This window comes from Anser brachyrhynchus (genome assembly GCF_964034855.1).
Source record: "Anser brachyrhynchus genome assembly, chromosome: 5".
Taxonomy (NCBI): Eukaryota; Metazoa; Chordata; class Aves; order Anseriformes; family Anatidae; genus Anser; species Anser brachyrhynchus.
In genome coordinates this window covers 11,681,222-11,699,350 of record NC_137699.1, presented here as the reverse complement: position 1 = coordinate 11,699,350, position 18,129 = coordinate 11,681,222, and the positions used below count along the sequence as shown (strand labels likewise).

Here is an 18,129-nt window from a genome sequence, read left to right as displayed (position 1 = left end):
TGTGCAAGGAGGGCAGAACTGTGCGTGTAAAGGCAGCACAGAGAACACAAGGAACCTCAGAGGGGTGTTTGCTGTTTGATAAGTTTTGAATGGTTGCCTTTTGAGATAGAGAGGCTGATTAGGAGTTGTAGAATGCACAGATTGTTTTCCTATTATGTGCTTCACCAAATAATGGAAGTAGAAACAGGATAGTGCCTAAAATGTAAAGGGGTGGGAGTAAGAGAAAATAAAAATATTTTTAACTAACATCCCCTCTTTTTCTTTGCGTATGTTTTTTTTTCATCGTTAAACATAGCAGAGGCATTTTTTCAGCACATTGCACCTGAAGACACTCTGTGACAACTGGTATTTAAATAGCAATGTCTACTTTTCGTGCAGCAGCGGTCGGTTCTGCAGTGTTTGCATATCTATGATTTTAACAGAAGGAAATGTGATTACCTGGTCATGCTACCTGTCATCTGAAGGGAACATCCACACTCTGGTTGATGGTGTAAGCACACACGGCTCTGGCCACAGTAAGACATGACTTGAAATATATAACTTAGGAATCCGAGGACACCTACCTGAAAGAGCAGGGGCTGTAAGCTGGGAATTGCACCAGCTCTGGGTTTTGGCCCTGGGCATCGCTGCTTCGAAACTGTGAGCTGGGCCATGACGGAGGAGGTGTGGGAGAGGACCAGAGCTACCATCGTGGGGAATGCATATGCTTCCTCTGTCTTGTATACAGTTAGTTATTTTTCCAGTCATGTAGTTTTCTTGTCGTCTTTAGCTGAGCCACTGCCTTAGATATGGTTTGAATTAGTGGGCACTTCAGCTTTTATTTGGCAGCAGCGAGCTGCAAGTTTAAAAGCAGCTAATTATATGTCCTTGGGATTAGAGGGCTTGTATAGAAAACTAAATTGCCATTTAGTCCCCTCAGAGGTTGCACTGTTTCCTTTAGTTATGCTTCCTAAATTGACATCCCCTACGAAGAGTGTGTGCAGTTTGGTTAGCCTGGTTTGTAGCTGTTGGGCATCGCTGGTGCTGAGCCTTCTGAGGCCAGGAAAGAATCTCCCGGAGCTGGCTGGGCACTTCTGGGGTGGGAGCAGAGAGCTGAAGGGTGGTTAGGGTTCAGACAGATGATTTACGTCTTGCAAAAGAGACTTGTTCTTCAGCCCAGTGCCTGTTAGCTTGTTTATGCCCAAGTGCTTTGTCTTAGGAAGTATTATTTCAAAGTGGGTAATGAACATAGTGGTAGAGTTATGTACCTTTTTTAAAAATACCTGAGGCTAGGTTATTTGTTCATTTGTTTTAAGAAGTGATCAAAAACAAGTTTTGTGTTAAGAAGTTTTTTTTTCTGAGTTTTAGTATATAATACTTTGCCTTCAGGAAGAAAACTCTAGAGGTTTAGACTGAATCTTTGAATTATATAACATCCAATAAAGAAAGTTACAGCAAAGACAGTTTGTTTTTTGTTTTATTATTATTTTAAACTATTATTTTCCATTAAAATCTGGGTAATTTTATTTAAATATTTCTCTTCGCAGTGGAATTTTATGGATTAATTCAGTTGGTCAGGGGAATGACAGGCTCTTGTTGCACTTGCTAAGCTATTTAACTCTGATCTGAAGCGAGGAAGAGATTTCCTGTGGAGCTCTTCTTGGTTCATGTTAAGCTAAAACGTCCTCTGAATGTTCAGTCCTTCTCTATTCAGGAAACACTCGTGCATTGTTTCATTTGTATGGTTTTGTCATGAGGCTCCGTTTAATTATGCACAAATGACTTGCACAGAAATCTCAAACATGACAAATATCTGTTAAAGGCTAGAAAAAAACCCTCTGTAATCTCAAGTAGCAAATTCTTAGAATGGGATATATTGTGTGGGCAAAAAGTCAGTGGTTGAGGCTGAGGATGAGAGTGTTGCCAGTAATATTTTACCTAAATTCACAAGAGTTCTTAGAGCTCTTTGCAATTTGTTTGTTTGTCCAGAATTGGTGGCAGATACTAGTGTTTTGTGCTAATCAGAGCAAGTGAAACATTTGACTAGAGAGGTGCATAATTCTCTAGAGAAAAGCATAACTCCCAGAGAAAGCAGTCTAGGAGGTTTCTGGAGAGCGTGGAAGATAGCTTCCTGATGCAGCTGGTTAGAGAGCCTACCAGGGGAGGTGCCCCGCTAGACCTTCGGTTCACGAACAGAGACGGCCTGGTGGGAGATGTGGTAGTCGGGAGCTGTCTTGGGCAGAGTGACCATGAAATGGTTCAGTTCTCTATTCTTGGTGAAGTCAGGAAGGGGACCAGTAAAACCGCTGTCTTGGACTTCCGGAGGGCTGACTTTGAGCTGTTCAGGACACTGGTTGGCCGAGTCCCTTGGGAGGAGGTTCTGAAGGGCAAAAGAGTCCAGAAAGGCTGGGCGCTCCTCAAGAAGGAAATCTTAACGGCTCAGGAGCGGTCTGTCCCCACGTGCCCAAAGACGAGCCGACGCGGAACTAGACCGGCCTGGCTGAGCAGAGAGTTGTGGCTCGAGCTTAGGAGAAAAAGGAGGGTCTATAATCTTTGGAAAAGAGGGCGGGCTACTCAGGAGGACTATAAGGATGTTGCGAGGCTGTGCAGGGACAAAATTAGAAAGGCCAAAGCTCATCTGGAGCTCAATCTGGCTACTGCCGTTAAAGACAACAAAAAACGTTTTTACAAATACATCAACGCAAAAAGGAGGACTAAGGAGAATCTCCATCCTTTACTGGATGCGGGGGGAAACTTAGTTACAAGAGATGAGGAAAAGGCTGAGGTGCTCAATGCCTTCTTTGCCTCAGTCTTTAGCGGCAGGACCGGTTGTTCTCTGGATACCTGGTACCCTGAGCTGGTGGAAGAGGATGGGGAGCAGGATGTGGCCCTCGCTATCCATGAGGAAATGGTAGGCGACCTGCTACGGAGCTTGGATGTACGCAAGTCGATGGGGCCGGATGGGATCCACCCGAGGGTACTGAGCGAACTGGCGGAGGAGCTGGCCAAGCTGCTTTCCATTATTTATCGGCAGTCCTGGCTATCAGGGGAGGTCCCAGTCGACTGGCGGCTAGCCAATGTGACGCCCATCTACAAGAAGGGCCGGAGGGTAGACCCCGGGGAACTATAGGCCTGTTAGTTTGACCTCGGTGCCAGGGAAGCTCACGGAGCAGATTATCTTGAGTGTCATCACGCGGCGCTTGCAGGGCAAGCAGGCAATCAGGCCCAGTCAGCATGGGTTTATGAAAGGTAGGTCCTGCTTGACGAACCTGATCTCCTTCTATGACCAAGTGACGCGCTTGGTGGATGAGGGGAAGGCTGTAGATGTGGTCTACCTTGACTTCAGTAAGGCTTTTGACACCGTTTCCCACAACGTTCTCCTCGAGAAACTGGCTGCTCGTGGCTTGGACTGGCGTACGCTTTGTTGGGTTAAAAACTGGCTGGATGGCCGGGCCCAAAGAGTTGTGGTGAATGGAGCCAAATCCAGTTGGAGGCCGGTTACTAGTGGAGTCCCCCAGGGCTCAGTGCTGGGGCCGGTCCTCTTTAATATCTTTATCGATGACCTGGATGAGGGGATCGAGTGCACCCTCAGTAAGTTTGCAGATGACACCAAGTTAGGTGCGTGTGTCGATCTGCTCGAGGGCAGGAAGGCTCTGCAGGAGGATCTGGATAGGCTGGACCGATGGGCTGAGGTCAACTGCATGAAGTTCAACAAGGCCAAGTGCCCAAGTGCCGGGTCCTGCACCTGGGGCGCAACAACCCCAAGCAGCGCTACTGGATGGGAGGTGAGTGGTTGGAAAGCTGCCTGGCCGAGAAGGACCTGGGAGTATTGGTTGATAGTCGGCTGAATATGAGCCAGCAGTGTGCTCAGGTGGCCAAGAAGGCCAACAGCACCCTGGCCTGTATAAGAAGCAGTGTGGCCAGCAGGTCTAGGGAAGTGATTGTGCCCCTGTACTCCGCTCTGGTGAGGCCGCACCTCGAGTACTGTGTTCAGTTTTGGGCCCCTCGCTACAAGAAAGACATGGACGTGCTCGAGAGAGTCCAGAGAAGGGCGACGAAGCTGGTGGGGGGTCTGGAGAACAAGTCTTACGAGGAGCGGCTGAGGGAGCTGGGCTTGTTCAGCCTGGAGAAGAGGAGGCTCAGGGGAGACCTCATCGCTCTCTACAGGTACCTGAAAGGAGGCTGTAGAGAGGTGGGGGTTGGTCTATTCTCCCACGTGCCTAGTGACAGGACGAGGGGGAATGGGCTAAAGTTGCACCAGGGGAGGTTTAGGTTGGATGTTAGGAAGAACTTCTTTACCGAAAGGGTTGTTAGGCATTGGAATGGGCTGCCCAGGGAGGTGGTTGAGTCGCCATCCCTGGAGGTCTTTAAAAGACGTTTAGATGTAGCCCTTAGTGATATGGTTGAGTGGAGGACTTGTTAGTGTTAGGGCAGAGGTTGGACTAGATGATCTTGGAGGTCTCTTCCAACCTAGACGATTCTGTGATTCTGTGATAACTTGGTAGAAAAGCAAACGCTTAGAAAAATGTATTACATTTAAAAATCAAACAAACAAGTTGGGAGTATCTTATTAAGCACAGAAATCTCATTCCTACGGAGAGCCTTTTCCAATATGCTTAAACTGTGTTGGTTCAAGATAGATGCTGCAGGCTCTGAATGTGTTATGCATCTATCACAGGTTAGCGTTTCTGTGAGTACTTCGGATTTACTTACGTTTTGTTAGTTCTCGGGACAATGACTCCCTATGGGATATGGCAGCATTATTAGTAGCTTTGAAGGCATATATAGGCTTTTCCAGGCTCCCAGGTACAGTGAGGAAGAGGTAAGAAGCTCTTTTCTTCTTGTTTTCTTCCTTAGTCTTCCCTTATGGGCCACATAAATCTGCAAAATTGATTTGAAATGTAAGTGTAAAGAAGAATACACTTTCAGAGTGTTCTTCAACTATAATTAACAAGTATCACGAGTCATTTATTGTTTGCAAAGACATTGAAACGTTTATTAATGTCCCATTTTACTAATGATTTAAGAAAGTATAAGTGAATAGCTCTAAGTTATGACCAGCAGATGCTGTTGACTCACTCACTGTTTTTTAACGTTGAGTCCAGTTGCGCAGTGTTAAATGCTCTGGCCTGGATCTAACAAAAAAATTCACACACATGCTTAATTTTAACATGGGAACTTACGTAGAGGCTTAATCCTATTCACACGTTTGTGATTGCAGCGTTTACTATGGGATATCATGCAGTCATAATTGGAAGGATGTTCATTAAGCATATTTTATTAATATGATGAACACCATAAATGCAGTGACCTTTGAGATAATTGTCATTTACATATTTTGATTCATTACTACATTTTCCTCTTGTTTATTCATCAGGCATGAAAATGTATGAATTTCTTAGCTTCCAGATGCCGAGCAATATTTCATGTGTTTTATGATAATTTATAAGGGATTTTTTAGAGAATCATCATCTGCTCTCTGATTAAATGACAGAAAGATGGAACTGAGCGCTTCCATTGGCAGAGCTACCCCTCAAAAGCTCTCTCTTCTTATTTCTGACACTTCCAGTGTGAGTATTAAAACAGAGCTTGTGTTCCTCGCTGACACGTGTGGGTGCAGGTGGGCACACCCCAGCCTAACCTCGTGCCGTGCGGTTCCCCGTCGCCGCGAGTGCAGCATCCTCAGCCGAAGGCTGGCAGCATGGGCAGCAGTGGGGCTGCTGCTGGGGTGCTTGCTGCTTGCATTCCTAAGCCGCATCCTGCTGGTTTAACGCCGGCCTGGGCACGTTGGCATGAGCCGGTGGCACTGCTGATTGCTAAAGCTGGTGGTGTGCGCGGTTCCCACGTTCCCGTTTAACTTGGCAGCTGTTTATGTTGCTGTGTAGATTGCAACACGCTCTCCTGCCTTCCCCCCCCCTTCCCCAAATCAAAATAAAACAGAAGTGAAGCAAGAATGTTTCTAATGCTTAAATTTATAAAATAAATTTTGAGGTATGATCCTTTCAATTTATTTTTTCAAACCGTTTGCAAAGCTGGTTCAATTTCCGTTTTCATGTGACACGCGGAAAGTCTTCTAAAGATGATGAGGTTGAGTTTCAATTTGAATTTTACTGTTTAGAAATAATTTAAGGATTCTATTACAATCTCTTTTTGGTTTCCGATGAGAAAAGGAGGTGACTGATTGGCGATGACATAGCACGGTTGAAGAACAAGGCCTGTCAAGTATATGAGGCATGTACTTAGTACGTGAAGAGTAAACACTAAGGTGCGATAGTGTTTCTGTCTACAAGCCGTACTCAGTTGCTTTCTCTTAAATTTCAAATTATGAAGGAGCAAACCCAAAGAGCATACCGTTCAATTTACTGTTTTAAGGACCTGAGCTATAACATGAAGCTTCCATTTTCTTTATCTAATAGATTATTTTTTTTACCTTTTTATGCCAAGCATGCTTGCTCCCAAAGCAGGAAAATGATTGAAGTATAAGGCAAAAAGGCCTTTTTATTTCTACTGTTCTAACAGTTTGAATTGTTGCCAATCTATTGATGGATTTGTAGATCTCATTTCATTAAATCACCATGTTGCCTTTCCTAATGAAGAAATTACTTTCCTGATGCTCTGAGTCAGCAGCACCTCTAATGCATTGACATTCCTTGGATGCAGTTTCTGTGAAATGAAGGGGCAGCTCTGCTGGTAAAGGTTTTATGTCTTACTGCATTCTCACACTGATGAGCATTTAGGAGCATCTTTAACTTGTAGCGTCCTTTGAAATAACCCATGGAAGATGGGCTTCCCTATTTGCTTGAAGGGGTTTGGTGAGCTGCAGAGAAAAATGGTGTATGGTCTATTCTTACTTGTAGTAGTGCGCCAGTAAAACTCATCTACAGCAGCAATATAATAATATTACACCAAGGAAGCGATTGCACAAAAGAGAATAAAGATCACGCTCTTGCTGCTTCTTTCTGTGTTTTAATAGAGTATTTGGCTAAAATGTGAAGAGACAGCATGCTAAGCTGTAATATACCACCTATGAGGAAAAACCCAGGACGAGGAAGAAGATGCAGAGGAGCAAAAGAAACGAGTAAAGTACCTTAAGAGTGTTTCACAAGTTTCCAGCCTTATTTTTAACTGATTTGCACCTAAAGTGATTTGCTAACTTCCCTTTCTGTCTCTCTCCCTCTCCCCTTAAAAATACAAAGAAGAAAACAAAACAAAAACCCATTCTTGCTTTTAGATTCCCCCGATGTAGCAGTCTTGGCCTTCTTTCATTGTTGTTTCCTGTCAGTCTTAATCTGAAAAACCCATCACACTGAGCCCTTGGAGGCTTCTTTTGGAAGTGTGGAGAAGAGGAGTAATTATCACGTTTATGATAATCTGCTCGTGGATTAATGACTTGCATTTCAGGATCTGAAGGTGAAGTTCTGACTCTCAGGACCAAACTGTGACGGCAAATGGCTTCAGACTGGCCTTGAACCTGAGCACAGTTGGCTAGGCACTGTTGGGGCCTTCTTTCTGCCCCTGGGCTAGTGACTAAGGCAGGGATTACACTTTTTAGTGGAAATAACAAGCTCTTCTCAACAACAATGATTTCAGAGATGTTCCAAGAACAGGGTTATTTTTTTCCTGCATGTCATTGTGTCTGTGAGAAGATGCACCAAATAATCATTAAAATGAAGTACATGTGACAGCTTCTGTGCCTCCCTTAAAATGATGATTCATACCCAGACTTAATGAGACTCCGGATACAATAAATGGACAGAAAACTGTTCAAAGCTGTGAGTGAATGCAGTGGGCTTGCCTGTCCTGCTAACTGCTTACTGCAGTTAGAAGAGGATTTTCTATCTGAATCAAGGAGGAAGAGAAAGACAAGATGATATATGTTGCATTCTTTATAGAAGAGGACTTGGAATTAATTCCCAACCATTAAAAACTTGAATTTCCTGCACCGTATCTGGCTACACAACATCTTTTCTAGGATTTTGAACCTCGTGAAGGTAAATACTGACTTTGTTTTGTTTGTCCCAGCATATGGACTTGAGAAAAACTTGATCATATGTTCTCACATAACACATTTTAATGTCTCAGAACAAAGCCTTATGGTATCTTTTTGCTGTTGCTGATAGTATTTGTCAGATAAAAGTGATTTAGCAGTCTAGAGCAGATATGAATTATGTTGAATTTGCATATCTTGCCATCAGAAACTTGTATCCCTCCAACCTATTCGCGTTCTAATACATAATCTGTCTGCACACAAAAACATGGTATTTTCTTCAAACCATAATAATTTAAGTTTCTGTCAGCATTTTGTAGTTGATGGAAAACTGGCAGAGCTGGATCCAGCAGAACTGGGCCAGTTTAAATGATCATCAGTTTGCATGTTTGGCATTCTTGGCCTGTTAAGTGTGGTGCTTTACACTTAGTGCTTCAAGATTAGCATGATAGATGAGCGTACTCTGTAAAAGGTTTTTACAATTTATACTCTTACTAACTGTTGTGTTGAACCTGGGAAATAGGTAGTCTTCCTTGATGGATGTCATGTCACAGTAGTACATCAGTTTGTAAACGGGGCATTGCTTTACGGTGCGGTGATGTTGCGATAGAATCGATTTCAAATGAAAAATAGTGGTATACAAACATCAGGAAGTACCAAAATACCTTTGCTGACTCGTGATATCGGTTCACAAGCCATCGTCACTTGCTTTTGTTGCCTTAGCTTTGTTACTGAGGTTCCTTACTGTAGTGTTATTCACAGAAATTATTAAATTGACTGAAGGCAGAAGGAAGGAGCCTGGTAAATCCAGAAGGCATCAGGGTTCCATGAAAAGCCTGGTGTTTAGCTCAGCACGTTACCCAACACGTGTAGCCTTTACTGTTGGAGGAACTGCTCAAAGGTGTGGAAGTGCTCAGGCTTTCTTGTAACGTTGACACACTAGAACAATCTCATAGAATGTTACTAGTGATTTGGACAAGACACCCTCAAGTCTATGCATCCTTACACTTAACACTAGGATGTTTGAAATTCAAAATCGTGAACAAGCAAGGCTCCATGAGCGTACAAAGTTTCTGTTTACCCATGATCTCCTAAGTCTGTATCCGTTTACATACATATGTACATATGGTATCTGAGAGTTTGGATGCTGTCTGACAGGCTGTACAAGAACAAATTCTGAAGTGTATGCGTATACACACAATGCAGTATCTGTGTTTCTCTTTCAATCCAGATTCTGCAATATAGTTTCCTTTGGAAAGTAGCCGGAGATAGCAAGATAATTTTGGATGATGTTTCCTTCAGAATTTTATTTGAATGCTCTAGATTCCTTGGTTTCTTTCCGTGCCAGCTCGCTCACTCTCTCTCATCGCTGTGGCCCTGCTAGTAGAGTTATTCTCATGTATGTAGTTGTATAGGTCAGAAAGCTAAGGGCTGTGCTATACCTTGGTCCTTTAACCCAGTCACTAAAATTTCAATTTTTTTCCAGTGAAAAATGTCACCACATCTTCCTTGCACGCTGTCTGTGTAAATGGCTTACGACAAGATCCGTTTCATGATTTCACTGATAACCTCTGGCTTGTTTTGCGTCTGCTCTGAGACTGTTAAGCATTAGGCAGATCCAGTCCAAAGCATATATGGCCGTATTAGTGCGTTGTTATAGTACCTGTGCTGTTAACCGAGGCTCTTAGCTTTCTGTTGTACTTCTCTGGGACAGCTGCCTGTCTTTGGAACTTCAGCTGGCTCGGAGAGATACGGCTCTGAACAAAGCTGCATGTGAAACGTGTACACTGATAGCACAAATCTTACCCTCCAGGGCCTCAGATCGTTCTGTACTATTTTAAGTGCCAAATACATACAATTTTTATGTCCTTCAAAAGAATTTTTTGGACTAGCCTGTATTCAAACCTTCAACTCAAAAAAAATATAGTACTAAATGCAACATAAATAGCAATTTTGAGTGTGTAATAGTACAAAAGATGTTGGTTGCTGTGGGAGTCTGCTCAAACAGAGTTATTAAGGAATTAATATCACCTTTAACAGAAGACAGCTCTACAGATACCAGCTTTTCCATGTGAAAATTTCTAGCATATAACTTATGGGTAGAAGGTTGTGGTAGCAGTTTCGAGCTGTCCTCATTCTACACATCAGACACCTTGTCGTTAGATGTCTAAAAGCTTTTACTTGCATATGAAGAGGCTACATGAAAACCTTGTTGATACTCAGGATAATATTAATTACATTCCAATGTGCAGAAATAAATTTTAGCTTCAGTCAATGCTAGACTTCTGTGAGACACTTTGAAAATAACCTACGCAGGTAGTTCCTATATATATAAAATTTTTCTTTTAGCAGTGATTTTTTTGTCTTTTTGTTTGTTTGTTAACAAAGATAGATGTTGGTGCTAATATCTGCCTCAGACTGAGGAATTAAAATCTTAGCGAAAAGGTTTAGTCCTTAAAAGGAACGCATCGGTCCTCTGATAGGCGTTGCGTGGGTGGGTATTTCTAAGCTGCTACTTCAGATATCCTGGTGAGGGTTTTGGGGAGATGTATCCTGGTGTTTTCTTTGCTCTGTTCATTCCGTTTGCCGCCCTCCTCTCCATGCTCCGAAGCAGTAATTAATGCCTAGGATCAGCGTGGTTGCTGCTGCAGTGAGAATATACTGCAGGAGGAACAAAAGAATGACGTACACTTTGAAAAGAAGCCAGATAGTGAAAAATGATTACAGGCCACTTAATTGCAGGCTTTTCAGAGCAGCAGGTTTAGTTTTGCATCACTTCAAAAACTAATAGTTTCATGGCTTTTTAAAAACAAGATAGCGGGAAAAAAAACGTGACGTGCATTTAAAAGAACAGGGTTGTTTTTACTTGTGTTTTTTTCACTGTGATATCTGGAAAAGTTTACGCTGAAGAGCGGCTTGAAATAAATCATTTTATAAAAAGAAACAAATATTGTGTAAAAAACACAGAAAATGTGATTCACGGTTTCCACTCAGCTAGAGGCATTTGCTGTGGCCCGGCCCCTTGCTGCCGCTCCAGCCGGTGTTACCCTTGCTTCCAGTGGGAACAGCGGCAGGCTGCCTTAGGGGCAAGAGCGTGACCTGTGTGCCTCCTACGTGGGGTTTGCGTGGCTCCGATTTCTACTCAGCACGTGGCTGTGGGGCGGGAAGACCGGCTGCTACAAGTACAGCAGCTCGCCCATCTCGCCTGCCCCTCGGGGATGCTCTGCTGCCCCGGGGCTTGCCCGCAGGGAGTGGGAGGGCTGAGGCCTGGAGCGGGAGCAGGCCCTTGGGCCTCCCTGCGGCCGCTGCTGCCTCCCACCAGCACCTGCTCCCGGCGCTTCCCTTCTGAGCGCTCGGGCTTCGTCCCGCGCAGCAGGCAGGCCAGCAGGAATCTGTCGGGGAGAACTGTTTTCCAGATCAGAAACGCAGAGGAGCGCGGGAAGGCTGCGGTTCCTTGAATGTCCTGTTACCTGGCAGAGCCGTCCTCTTTGACCAGGTGTAGCTAATGGCTGTTGAACCTCTGTAACCTCGTTTTTGTGAGGTGGGCTCCTCAGCGTCCATCCAGAACCCCTTGTTCTGCATCCATAGCCAAGCCCTGAGCTGGCAAACCTCCTTTGTGTGTTTCCCTTCTGCAGCACGTCAGCCTGATCATGTTGAAGCCACGTATATGCATATTGTGCACATGCACAACTCTGACAGGCCTGTGTTTTTTATATTGTGGAGATAGGTACTATTTGAGCAACCTAAACATGTTTACTCGTTTTTCATGCACCTTTTAGAAATACCCAGTTTTTTTATTTTTATAACCAGTTGCCAACATGGAGTGTCTTCGGCTGTCCTCTGTCATCTTCTTGGGAAATGTTATGCCTTCTCATCCTTCTGAAGATGAGTTTTAACAAATTATCCATTTGCTAATGACTCATTCCTAAAATGGCGTTACCTTGTGTTAAAAGAGATTGATGAAACATTCTCACTGTCATGGAAAGCTGAAATTTTGCTGTGTTGTTTTACACAACTTGCTCTGATTGCAGTTATGTAGGCAAGCAAGTATCATATCAGGGGTGAAACTACTGATTTTGTTTTTAATAACACCGTTTTAATAGTCATTTCCTGATCAGATTGAGTGCACGGCCTAAACCAAATGAGATATATTTCAGATATGAGTCAGTCCCAAATTTGTTATTAAAATGATGGAAATTATCTGAGAGTTGATGGGGTCTTTCTGATGGCTGTTTTAATTGTGGGATTTTCTCCTGTTTAATATTAGCATCTGAAGAACACTTTGCTAAAGGTTGGATGCATATAGAGGCATTTCAGTTTGTATTTGATAGTTTTTCTCAAGGTTTTTCAGGAAGGGTTTTTGTAAGGAAGGTTTTTAGGGAAAAAGCAGGCGTGCTAGACTTAGTTTCTGATTCTTATATGGTACAGGACATTAGAGGGGGAAGAACGTAACCAAGCATCTCAGCAGTCCTCCTTAAACATCACGAGAAGGAGAATATAATTACTGTGTTTATTCTGTGCCTCTAGCATACTTATTTTTTAAAGTAAACATCGTCTTAACAGCTCTGCATCTCATTATTTACTTTTGCCAGCATCATGCATGTTTTCATGTGTGGGAAAGTCCATACTTCCCTTTAACTGAATGTGTAAAATCTCTTATTTACCCTGAGCTTACATTAGGTAAATGTTATGATAGCATTGAGACGCTGCCACACTAGTTCTAAAGCAGCAGCAGGTTGATTTATCGGTTTGTTTTTATAATATTGAGAGGAAAATGTAGTTAAATATCAGGATTTTGTATGCAAGAAAAGAATATATTTTAATGCTTCTCTTCTGTCACGTAAAAGTCCCTAAATTGCTTTTGGCATGTAGATAATTTAGAAAGAAATTGCTTTAGTGACAGAAGTGTTTTGAAAATAAACCTTGAGCGAGAATATGAAACCTGTAATTATCTAATGGAAGACCGAAAAGATTTTTGAAAGCAAAACAAACGGTAAAACGGTAGAGTGCTGTGGTTATCTGACCTTTCCACCTGCTGGCGTATCTCTGTATTGTGGAGATGTAGGGCATGATTTTCCAGATTCCCATTAGCTGTAAAACGTTTTGGGTGAGGCATTTGGAACATAAAAACAGCGGGAGCAGTCGTTTGCTTGTGCTCTGAAAAACCGTTTGCAAAACTGTGTGCTTCTGGGGTAGCAGAACTTGTAGAGGACTGGTTGAGCGCAAAATCAGGAAACAGTAGTTTTGGGAAGCAGGCGAGTAAGGTATGCAGCAACACCTAGAAGAATATTGTGGGGTTTAGGAGGGTAACAGTTCCTTGCTGCTGGGATGCTGTTCCTGCTGTAGGCGCTCCTGTAATCAGCACCATGCAGCCAGAGATCTGCTCGCCCCATCAGTGTTGCAGCACTGTCTTTGCCCTCCTCTCCTCTCTCCTGTGTTCATGCCTAAATGTAGTGTCTTCACGGGAGATGTCTCCCTGTACCTTCGTTTCCCACTGGTGAGCCTGTGGCTCTCATTCTTGTCTTAATATCTGAGCTGCTTTTCTGAGTAATTTGCCTGGTAGCAGTGTTCTGAAGAACTTCAAAATTTTAGTCCATTTTTCTTCTGAAATATTTTTCTATATTTTTGAGTTTTGCGGCCCCTCCAATGCCTTTCTGCTAGGGATCAGGGCATGCATTTCATGATGCATTGCTGTATGCAGGCGTTTTGTTTGGAGGGGGCTATTGTTTGGGGGACAGCTGCTAAGATTGCGTTGTACACTGGTGACAACTTAGTATTCTTTGCAAGGGTTTACTCACTGTAGAGTTTGAGTCTTGTGAAAGTAGGTCGTGAAAGACCTCTGTTAAGAGAACACTAAGTCACAAACAAAAGAAAAGCAAAGATCGCTCTGAGATCTCCAGGACTCTTGTGTTAAAAGGGATTCCCCACAGCCCTTCCTTTCTTTTTGACTCTTTGGCTACCAAACCTGTCGTCCGTGTTTGTTCTTTTTGACCGTGGCTCACTGGTGTGCAGCAGTGCAGTGGCCGGAGACAGGTAGTTGTCTCTTCATTTATGAGAAACCCTTGTTATTCTTTACGAATGACTTCTGACCTCAGAGAACTTGAATACTTTGAAAACTTCAGTAAGAACAGGAATCAGAAGGGAAAAAGGTTGCATGAATCCTGTTCGCGTTCATGCACCCTGGAATTTGGTGGGATTTTGTTGAAGTCACCTGTGTCATTATTGACTGTGAGAGAGACTAGATTATGACTTCACCTCTGTGTTACTGACATCTAAAAAAGCCTGTATCAATCCTGAAAAAAAAAAGTCTCTTTGCTGTTGCAGTGAAAGGTTTACATTAGGTGCTATGGTGATTCAGCAAATGTAGTTTTTTGGGGGGGGGTGTCTAGCTAGATCGTGACTAGTCTAGGTCACGGTGTCTGGGTGCAGGGGAATGGTTCTTGCATACATGTCTGCGTAGGAGATGTTAGCATCAGAAAGTTGAGTAAATCCTTACTCAAACTGATATATAGCTTTAGAAATGCGTGCGTAGCACGTTATATCCCGAGGAAAACCGTACGAATGACCTTGTCGGAGGAGAGGGAGGCGCGTCCCTGGGGAATCAAACTAACGCAGTGTGTATATGAGTACTAGCAGGTCGTCCAGCCTGACAGGCTGCGCTTTCCATGCCTTGTGTTCCTCGTTGGCTGGTCAGAGCACCTCTCTAGATAGTACAAACCAAGCCACTTTGCTTTGGAAATGTGCTAGTTCACAGCGTGCAGCCACATTTACCTTCTCTAATCCCAAACTTCATCAGTAGGAAATAATTCATCTGATTGCACTGTTGCAAATGGGACAGTCAGTCATAATTATATTAATTTACCATTTCTCCAAAGGATACCTAAATGAAGATGTGGCAGTTTGAAAGAACGCTTAATAATTAAAATGTAACTATCTGTGTAGTGCTTCTTGCTGCAAAATTCCACAGGTCTGTGCAAAATAGTGGCAAAATCCAGGCATCTGGAGCTCACTTCTGAAGTTAAACACCCGATCAGCCTTGCAGTTGCAGAGATGTGGATTAAGAGTTTCATGATTTTTTGCCCTGTGAAGCGTATGAATTGCTTTATTTCTAAAACGCAGCTGCTCCAGACAGGGTTAGGTACCTACCAATGGTAGCAGTGGTAGACCATGGTAGCACTCAGAATCAAGTGTAGATGAGAGAAAATATATAAAGAACCTTGTTAAACTGCTCTGTCGTCCCATCTAGGATAAAGTTGGCTTTGGTTCCTGCCACTACTCCTGTGCCAGGTTAATTCTTTCAAACGGTTACAGTTTAATGGCTTTGAGATTGCTGCTTTATTGGTTCATACAGTATGAAAGGTCCATTTTGGTACTGGAAGTAACCCCAGCAGTTTGACAAGTAGCTGGGAAGATTTTCTGTGCTTCCAGAAGACATCATACCAAGGAACCTGCATGGGACATGGATTGATGATGACGGCTGGAAAAGCTAGTCTGGTTTTAGAGCGGCTCAAGGTATGGTCTCCAATGGGTAATTAAAAAGAAAAACAAACAAACAAAAAGACCCCTTTGACTTTGTATTTTTTATTTTGGCTAAAATAAAAGTAGAAACCAAAGCAAAGATAACAAAACCACTTGAACTGACAACCATTATGGCCCTAAATAATAATAGTTTTTAACTGGCACTCATTGGCATCTCTGTCAGGAGAACCAGACCCGCCTTCCCCGGCAGGTTGCTGCATTCCTCTGCTGGTACCTCCTTCGCTCTGCCAGCATAGGCGTGAGCACGGCTGTGTGGTGTGGAGGGCTGAGGCACCAGCACAAGGTAAAATCAACCCAGCAGAAGGCCAAGGAGAGTACATTAGTCCCAGCCCAGCTTGGTTTGCTGCTCGTGCTCGCAGCCAGCCACAGGAGCGTGTGGCAGCGCAGCGAGAGGACAAGCGTGGGGCTGGGGGTGAGGGAAGGAGCGAGCTGTGCTCCCTGGGGGGACGGGGTGGCACCACGGGGGAGCTGTGCTGGCACAAGGGAGGGGGCAGCAAAGGCTGGGAGGGGGAAGTTGCAGAGTTCTTCCCTCTTTGGTGTTTTGTAGGAGGGTGGAAGGGTATTAGGAACGTGACGTGTAAGCTCTTGTAGCGCAAGGGCATGAAGCACTCCTCATGCTTCTGTACTTGAATCGTCAGCTCTCAGTGATTTTGCAATGCTTTGCAAAGGTCTGGCAAGTGATCGTGGTAGGAAATTGCTTTTAGTATCCCTTTTCTGACCCAGGGGGTAGGTGCTGCCCGTGGAACCCTATTATACTGTGAACACAGTGAAACTTGTCTTGTATTGATTTTGGTTTCCAATAGGTGGTCTTTGTTTTTATTTTGATGCGTAAATAAAACACATCATTTAATATTTTCTAATTGGAGCTTATGTGCTAGTTTTAACAGTAAGTATGTACAGGGGTCATCTAAAAATCTCAAACAGTGGAGCAAAGATGAACGCTATCGCTGAAGCTGTTTTTTCTTTGGTTAAAAACAAACAAAGTGAATCACATGTGAGTGGGTGCAAAGAAGCTAAGGAAAGTTTTCTGATAGGCCTCTGTATGTGTTGGATGATGTTCACTTCCTTGTGCAACTCTCCTGACTTACATCCAATATTTTTTTTATCATGAAGTGAGCTTGTACAGGCATATATTTATTTATCATAAACAACTTAGAAGCTTTAAAAATCTTTTCTGTCTGTCATCCATCTGAATTAAGCTTCCTTTTCATAAATAACCGCATGGTTCTCAGAACACTGTCAGAAGTTGTTTATGTAGCTGAACAGATGACAAAAATGTCTTTTAACACATCTGTGACTAGTGCAAAATGTGTCTTTGTCCTTATGAATCCACCCTCTGCTTTTTCTCAACAGAATGTTAAAAAAACGTAGTCAGTAAAATATTAATTGGTAGAGGTGCTCCTGTAGGTGATCTCTTCGGTTGCCACTGTTGATGACGACAGCAGGTTGTCCCTTGCTGCTGGACGTCCCACGCGTGCAGAAGGATGCCCGTCCTCAGCCCTTTTCCTTCCTTTCCTTGTTCCCCCTTCCTGTGGTGTTGGGGGGCTGTCGTGCGAAGGCTGGAGGGGGAGAAAATCGTCGTCCTCTAGCAAACCAGGATGTCAGCCTCGCCTTTTGGCTCCTCCAGCGCTTGCTGCGTTACCGGCTTTGATCTATTTAGAGATAAGGGACTTCATTTCATTTCTCTGACCAGCATTGGAAGTGTTGGAGCAGCCTTTGCTTAGTTTTGGCAGACGCTTTGGAGAACGGTGAGGGAACCTCGGAGCTGGGAGCGCCTCTTGCCTGCAGGAATAAGGACCGGTCAGCTCTTACTGCCCGTTTTAACCCCGGTACTCAGGTAAGAGCCAGAGCCTGCTACAGCTTCTGCCCAGCACGAGCAGAGCACCCGGCAGTGCTTCGCGCACCATGGGTTTGCAAATGTTTCAGCTTGGGTTTGTGATGTTACTGGGGGAAAAAGAGGGTGCCATGCTGGGTTATGGGTGACTGGCCAGGTGCTGATGGCCTTTTTCCAGCCATGATCCTGCCTGGAGGGGAGGGAACTGCTGGTGTCTTCTGCTGTACCCACAGAGCTGCCTGTATCTACCCTACATTTTCAAAAACACCTATGAGGATATATGAAACAAAAACTGAAACACAGAATGATTGATAGAATGTCTTATTCTGTAACTGAAGAAAACTTGAGGTTTTGGACCTTTTTTACACAGCCATTTAATTAAAAAATAACTTTTAAAATGGATTCAAATTGCACTGGAAGCATCTTCTGTCACGGCAGACATTCAATACAATATAAGCTGAGCTTTCAACATCTACATTTCCAATTGTGATGTTCTTGCCTCAATGACAATTGGGAAGAGTTGTCATCAGTCTGAATATATTGTTTGGTGAGCCACCTGTCTGTCTTTTCTCCTCTCTTACCTGCTCGCATCCTTTTGAGGGCGAAGCCGAGATGGATGAAGCTGAGGAAGGTCTCCCTGCGAAGCGTTGGCCTCAAGGCGTTGTGTTCTCCTGCTAACGCACATTTTATTTGCCCCCTTCTTGCTCTGGCAGCAAACACAGTGACGTAGCGGTCAGGGCACTTTTCCAAACTCTGAAATTTTACAAGCAGCGCACAGTGGAAACATTTA

General features: G+C 43.8%; 1 protein-coding gene across 8 annotated transcripts in view; it reads left to right on the top strand.

Moving 5' to 3' along the window:
* Positions 1 to 18,129, top strand: part of NAV2 (neuron navigator 2) — a 431,840-nt gene that overhangs the window by 129,967 nt on the left and 283,744 nt on the right. The window contains exon 1 of one of the 8 annotated variants that reach the window (XM_080592388.1): positions 4,485 to 17,342. The exons of the other annotated variants lie outside the window; for them this stretch is intronic. The gene's annotated coding sequence lies outside the window, so the exon portion shown is untranslated. Of the gene's footprint in view, positions 1 to 4,484; positions 17,343 to 18,129 lie in introns of those variants that run through there. 8 annotated transcript variants of the gene reach the window in all.